A 7,500-nucleotide genomic window follows, 5' to 3' on the forward strand; every position below is an offset into this window, starting at 1 on the left:
GCCTCCTAATGCTTATTAAAAATGATAACCAACAATCAGAATCATTATTTATCATTTATTTCAATTTTTATAATGAAAAACGTTCACGTCCTTTCGCGCCTCTCGATCGTCGTTTACGTGATGCATCGGTCAGCCCTAGTTTACGTGGTGCATCGGTAAGATCGAGTTCACGTTCTGCATCGGTCTGCCCGAGTTTACGTGGTGCATCGGTAAGATCGAGATTACGTGGTGCATCGGTAAGATCGAGTTCACGTTCTGCATCGGTCTGCCTGAGTTTACGTGGTGCATCGGTATGATCGAGTTTACGTTCTGCATCGGTGTGATCTAGTTTACGTTGTGCATCGGTAAGATCGAGATTACGTGAAGCATCGGTATGATCGAGTTTACGTTCTGCATCGGTCTGGACTCTGAGATATATTTTCGACGTGAAAATGTTCCGATACAACTTTTGAACCAGGATAGTTAGAGAGATGATTTTTTCTGGGATGTACGTTGATTGGGGAATGGATTGTGGAAAATAACTTGCCATGACCGAGGTGTTCTCGAATTTTTTTTTTTTTTCGAAAAATATTTTCTGATTTTGGATTTCACTCAAATTTGATTTCGTTGCCTTCTAATGTGTTCTAAAAGAGTAAATCAGTAATCAGAATCGAAAAATATTTTTCGGATTTTTTTTTTTTTGAAAAAAAATTTTCTGATTTTGGAATTTCCTCAAATTTGATTTGGTTGCCTTCTAATGTGTTTTTAAAGCGTAAATCAGTAATCAGAATCAATATTCATTGTCGACTTTAATTTTTATAAGGAAAAATGTTCACGTCCTTAAACGCCTCCCCATCATTAGCCCGAGTCCAAGTCGATGTCAGTCCCGAGCGGACGGTGTCAGATACTACCTATCGCCCCGGTCTGGACTTGGCGAGGTATTTCGACGTGAAATGTTCCGATACAACTTTTGAACCAGGATAGTTAGAGAGATGATTTCTTCTATGTTGTACGTTGATTGTGGAATGGATTGTGGGAAATAACTTGCCATGACCCAGGTGTTCTTGAATTTTTTTTTTTTTCGAAAAAAATTTTCTGATCTTGAAATTTCCTCAAATCTGATTGCGTTGCCTTCTAATGTGTACTAAAAGAGTAAATCAGTAATCAGAATCAATATTCATTGTCGACTTTAATTTTTATAAGGAAAAATGTTCACGTCCTTAAACGCCTCTCCATCGTTACCCCGACTCCAAGACGATGTTAGACCGGAGCGGACGGTGTCAAATGCGACCGATCTCCCCGGTCTGGACTTAGCGAGATATTCCGACGTGAAATGTTCCGATACAAAAATTTAACTGTGATAGTTAGAGAGATGGTTCCTTTTGTGATGTACGTTGATTGTGTAATAGAATATGGAAATAAACTTGAGATGACCGAGGTCTTCTGGGATTTTTTTTTTTTTTCGAAAAATATTTTTCGATTTCGGAAATCCCTCAAATTTCATTGAGATATGTCCTAATGTGTTCTTAAAACTTAAATCAACAATCAGAATTAATATCCAAAAGTTATTTCATTTTTTATAAGGAAAAACGTTCACGTCCTTTCCGCTCCCAAAAAGTGAGATATCATAGAAAATATCGCTATATTTGTTGTTTACGGCCATACCACGCTGAAATTGCCAGTTCTCGTCAGAACACTGAAGCCAAGCAGCGTCGGGCGCGGTTAGTACTTGGATGGGTGACCGCTTGGGAACACCGCGTGCTGTAAGCTTTTTTTTTACGTTCTGCATCGGTCTGCCGAGATAACGTGGTGCATCGGTATGATCGAGTTTACGTTCTGCATCGGTAAGATCGAGATTACGTGATGCATCGGTAAGATTGAGATTAGGTGGTGCATCGGTAAGATCGAGTTTACGTGGTGCATCGGTAAGATCCAATTCACGTTCTGCATCGGTAAGATCCAGTTCACGTGGTGCATCGGTAAGATCGAGATTACGTGGTGCATCGGTAAGATCGAGTTTACGTGGTGCATCGGTAAGATCCAATTCACGTTCTGCATCGGTAAGATCCAGTTCACGTGGTGCATCGGTAAGATTGAGATTACGTGGTGCATCGGTAAGATCGAGTTTACGTGGTGCATCGGTAAGATCCAATTCACGTTCTGCATCGGTAAGATCCAGTTCACGTGGTGCATCGGTAAGATTGAGATTACGTGGTGCATCGGTAAGATCGAGTTTACGTGGTGCATCGGTAAGATCCAATTCACGTTCTGCATCGGTAAGATCCAGTTCACGTGGTGCATCGGTAAGATCGAGATTACGTGGTGCATCGGTAAGATCCAGTTTACGTGGTGCATCGGTAAGATCCAATTCACGTTCTGCATCGGTAAGATCCAGTTCACGTGGTGCATCGGTAAGATTGAGATTACGTGGTGCATCGGTAAGATCCAGTTCACGTGGTGCATCGGTAAGATGGAGATTACGTGGTGCATCGGTAAGATCGAGATTACGTGGTGCATCGGTAAGATCTACTTTACGTTCTGCATCGGTCTGCCCTTGTTTACGTGGTGCATCGGTAAGATCGAGATTACGTGAAGCATCGGTATGATCGAGTTTACGTTCTGCATCGGTCTGCCCGATATTACGTGGTGCATCGGTCTGCCCTAGTTTACGTGGTGCATCGGTTTGGACTTAGAGATATATTTTCGACGTGAAAATGTTCCGATACAACTTTTGAACCAGGATAGTTAGAGAGATGATTTTTTCTGGGATGTACGTGGATCGGGGAATGGATTGTGGGAAATAACTTGCCATGACCGAGGTGTCCTCGAATTTTTTTTTTTTTCGAAAAAAATTTTCTGATTGTGGAATTTTCTCAAATTTGATTTGGTTGCCTCCTAATGTGTTCTAAAAGAGTAAATCAGTAATCGGAATCGAAAAATATTTTTCGGATTTTTTTTTTTTTCGAAAAAAATTTTCTGATCGTGGAATTTCCTCAAATTCGATTTGGTTGCCTTCTAATGTGTTTTTAAAGCGTAAATCAGTAATCAGAATCAATATTCATTGTCGACTTTAATTTTTATAAGGAAAAATGTTCACGTCCTTAAACGCCTCCCCATCATCAGCCCGAGTCCAAGTCGATGTCAGTCCCGAGCGGACGGTGTCAGATACTACCTATCGCCGAGGTCTGGACTTGGCGAGATATTACGACGTGAAATGTTCCGATACAACTTTTGAACCAGGATAGTTAGAGAGATGATTTCTTCTATGTTGTACGTTGATTGTGGAATGAAATACGGAAAATAACTCGCCATGACCGAGGTGATTACGATTTTTTTTTTTTTTCGAAAAAAATTTTCTGATCGTGGAATTTTCTCAAATTTGATTTGGTTGCCTCCTTATATGTTCTAGTAGCGATAATCAACAATCAGAATCAAAATCCATGGTCGGGTTTGATTTTTATAAGGAAAAATGTTCACGTCCTTTTTTACAACCCCGACTCATTGACGATGTTAGAACCGAGCCGGCGGTGTCAGATACGACCGATCGCCCCGGTCCCGATCGTCATTTACGTTGTGCATCGGTCTGCCCGAGATTACGTGGTGCATCGGTATGATCGAGTTTACGTGGTGCATCGGTAAGATCCAATTCACGTTCTGCATCGGTAAGATCCAATTCACGTTCTGCATCGGTAAGATCCAGTTCACGTGGTGCATCGGTAAGATGGAGATTACGTGGTGCATCGGTAAGATCGAGATTACGTGGTGCATCGGTAAGATCTACTTTACGTTCTGCATCGGTCTGCCCTTGTTTACGTGGTGCATCGGTAAGATCGAGATTACGTGAAGCATCGGTATGATCGAGTTTACGTTCTGCATCGGTCTGCCCGATATTACGTGGTGCATCGGTCTGCCCTAGTTTACGTGGTGCATCGGTTTGGACTTAGAGATATATTTTCGACGTGAAAATGTTCCGATACAACTTTTGAACCAGGATAGTTAGAGAGATGATTTTTTCTGGGATGTACGTGGATCGGGGAATGGATTGTGGGAAATAACTTGCCATGACCGAGGTGTCCTCGAATTTTTTTTTTTTTCGAAAAAAATTTTCTGATTGTGGAATTTTCTCAAATTTGATTTGGTTGCCTCCTAATGTGTTCTAAAAGAGTAAATCAGTAATCGGAATCGAAAAATATTTTTCGGATTTTTTTTTTTTTCGAAAAAAATTTTCTGATCGTGGAATTTCCTCAAATTCGATTTGGTTGCCTTCTAATGTGTTTTTAAAGCGTAAATCAGTAATCAGAATCAATATTCATTGTCGACTTTAATTTTTATAAGGAAAAATGTTCACGTCCTTAAACGCCTCCCCATCATCAGCCCGAGTCCAAGTCGATGTCAGTCCCGAGCGGACGGTGTCAGATACTACCTATCGCCGAGGTCTGGACTTGGCGAGATATTACGACGTGAAATGTTCCGATACAACTTTTGAACCAGGATAGTTAGAGAGATGATTTCTTCTATGTTGTACGTTGATTGTGGAATGAAATACGGAAAATAACTCGCCATGACCGAGGTGATTACGATTTTTTTTTTTTTTCGAAAAAAATTTTCTGATCGTGGAATTTTCTCAAATTTGATTTGGTTGCCTCCTTATATGTTCTAGTAGCGATAATCAACAATCAGAATCAAAATCCATGGTCGGGTTTGATTTTTATAAGGAAAAATGTTCACGTCCTTTTTTACAACCCCGACTCATTGACGATGTTAGAACCGAGCCGGCGGTGTCAGATACGACCGATCGCCCCGGTCCCGATCGTCATTTACGTTGTGCATCGGTCTGCCCGAGATTACGTGGTGCATCGGTATGATCGAGTTTACGTGGTGCATCGGTAAGATCCAATTCACGTTCTGCATCGGTAAGATCCAATTCACGTTCTGCATCGGTAAGATCCAGTTCACGTGGTGCATCGGTAAGATGGAGATTACGTGGTGCATCGGTAAGATCGAGATTACGTGGTGCATCGGTAAGATCTACTTTACGTTCTGCATCGGTCTGCCCTTGTTTACGTGGTGCATCGGTAAGATCGAGATTACGTGAAGCATCGGTATGATCGAGTTTACGTTCTGCATCGGTCTGCCCGATATTACGTGGTGCATCGGTCTGCCCTAGTTTACGTGGTGCATCGGTTTGGACTTAGAGATATATTTTCGACGTGAAAATGTTCCGATACAACTTTTGAACCAGGATAGTTAGAGAGATGATTTTTTCTGGGATGTACGTGGATCGGGGAATGGATTGTGGGAAATAACTTGCCATGACCGAGGTGTCCTCGAATTTTTTTTTTTTTCGAAAAAAATTTTCTGATTGTGGAATTTTCTCAAATTTGATTTGGTTGCCTCCTTATGTGTTCTAAAAGATTAAATCAGTAATCGGAATAGAAAAATATTTTTCGGATTTTTTTTTTTTTCGAAAAAAATTTTCTGATCGTGGAATTTCCTCAAATTCGATTTGGTTGCCTTCTAATGTGTTTTTAAAGCGTAAATCAGTAATCAGAATCAATATTCATTGTCGACTTTAATTTTTATAAGGAAAAATGTTCACGTCCTTAAACGCCTCCCCATCATCAGCCCGAGTCCAAGTCGATGTCAGTCCCGAGCGGACGGTGTCAGATACTACCTATCGCCGAGGTCTGGACTTGGCGAGATATTACGACGTGAAATGTTCCGATACAACTTTTGAACCAGGATAGTTAGAGAGATGATTTCTTCTATGTTGTACGTTGATTGTGGAATGAAATACGGAAAATAACTCGCCATGACCGAGGTGATTACGATTTTTTTTTTTTTTCGAAAAAAATTTTCTGATCGTGGAATTTTCTCAAATTTGATTTGGTTGCCTCCTTATATGTTCTAGTAGCGATAATCAACAATCAGAATCAAAATCCATGGTCGGGTTTGATTTTTATAAGGAAAAATGTTCACGTCCTTTTTTACAACCCCGACTCATTGACGATGTTAGAACCGAGCCGGCGGTGTCAGATACGACCGATCGCCCCGGTCCCGATCGTCATTTACGTTGTGCATCGGTCTGCCCGAGATTACGTGGTGCATCGGTCTGGACTTAGAGATATATTTTCGACGTGAAAATGTTCCGATACAACTTTTGAACTAGGATAGTTAGAGAGATGATTTTTTCTGGGATGTACGTTGATTGGGGAATGGATTGTGGGAAATAACTTGCCATGACCGAGGTGTTCTCGAATTTTTTTTTTTTTTTCGAAAAAAATTTTCTGATTGTGGAATTTTCTCAAATTTGATTTGGTTGCCTCCTAATGTGTTCTAATAGCGATAATCAACAATCAGAATCAAAATCCATGGTCGGGTTTGATTTTTATAAGGAATAATGTTCACGTCCTTTTTCGCCTATGTTCTTTTTCGACGTGAAAAGTTCCGATACAACTTTTGAACCAGGATAGTTAGAGAGATGATTTTTTCTGGGATGTATGTTGATTGACGTACGAAACTTGGAAAAAAAATAGAAAAGACCGAGGTACTCTAGAAAAAAAATTTATTGAAAATATTTTTTTGATTTCGGAATTAATTCGAAATTCATTCAGATGTCTTCTATCAATATCGCGAAAGAAAAATCAATAATCAGAATCGATATTCATCTAAGATTATTTCCTTTTGGATTGTGTTAACATTCGGTACGATCTTGTCTACGTGATGCATCGGTTTGTTTCTCGGCTCTTGTGAGCAAGTTGGACACTCGAGACGGCCTCCATCGATCGGATTAGGCGGGCTTTAATGTTAACGTGCTGCATCGGTGTGATCTTGTTTACGTCATGCATCGGTATAGCTTTAAATCGCGCCGTAAAGTCGTTCACGTCATGCATCGGTATCTTAAATCGCGCCGAAAAGTCGTTCACGTCATGCATCGGTATCTTAAATCGCGCCGTAAAGTCGTTCACGTCATGCATCGGTATCTTAAATCGAGCCGAAAAGTCGTTCACGTCATGCATCGGTGGCACAAAAAAAAGACGCCGATGCATGACGTGAGCCGACTTTTCGGCGCGATTTAAGATACCGATGCATGACGTGAACGACTTTACGGCGCGATTTAAGATACCGATGCATGACGTGAACCGACTTTTCGGCATGAAGTCAGCTAAAATTATCGTGTGCATCTTGGGTCGGTCCACGTACCGTAGATCAGAGAGGGACGACGTACATACATCGGATACATTTGTATCCAACAAGTTACGATCGTCGTCTGATCCAGCGGTAATCGGACCTACTCTCGTGAATTTATTTTGCCCCTTGAATAATTTTGTACCGATGCACGACGTGAAGTCGACTTTTCGGCATGGTTTAAGCTAAAATTATCGTGTGCATCTTGGGTAGGCCCACTTACTACAGATCAGAGAGGGACGACGTACATACATCGGATACATTCGTATCCAACAAGTTACAATCGTCGTCTGATCCAGCGGTAATCGGACCTACTCTCGTGAATTTATTTTG

General features: G+C 41.0%; 1 non-coding gene across 1 annotated transcript; it reads left to right on the top strand.

The window, feature by feature from the left end:
* Positions 1 to 1,630: 1,630 nt before the first annotated feature.
* LOC123687404 lies at positions 1,631 to 1,749 on the top strand. The gene has a single exon (XR_006749131.1). It is a non-coding gene; the product is annotated as a 5S ribosomal RNA (ribosomal RNA).
* Positions 1,750 to 7,500: the final 5,751 nt, after the last annotated feature.

This window comes from Harmonia axyridis, chromosome X, assembly GCF_914767665.1.
Source record: "Harmonia axyridis chromosome X, icHarAxyr1.1, whole genome shotgun sequence".
Lineage (NCBI taxonomy): Eukaryota > Metazoa > Arthropoda > Insecta > Coleoptera > Coccinellidae > Harmonia > Harmonia axyridis.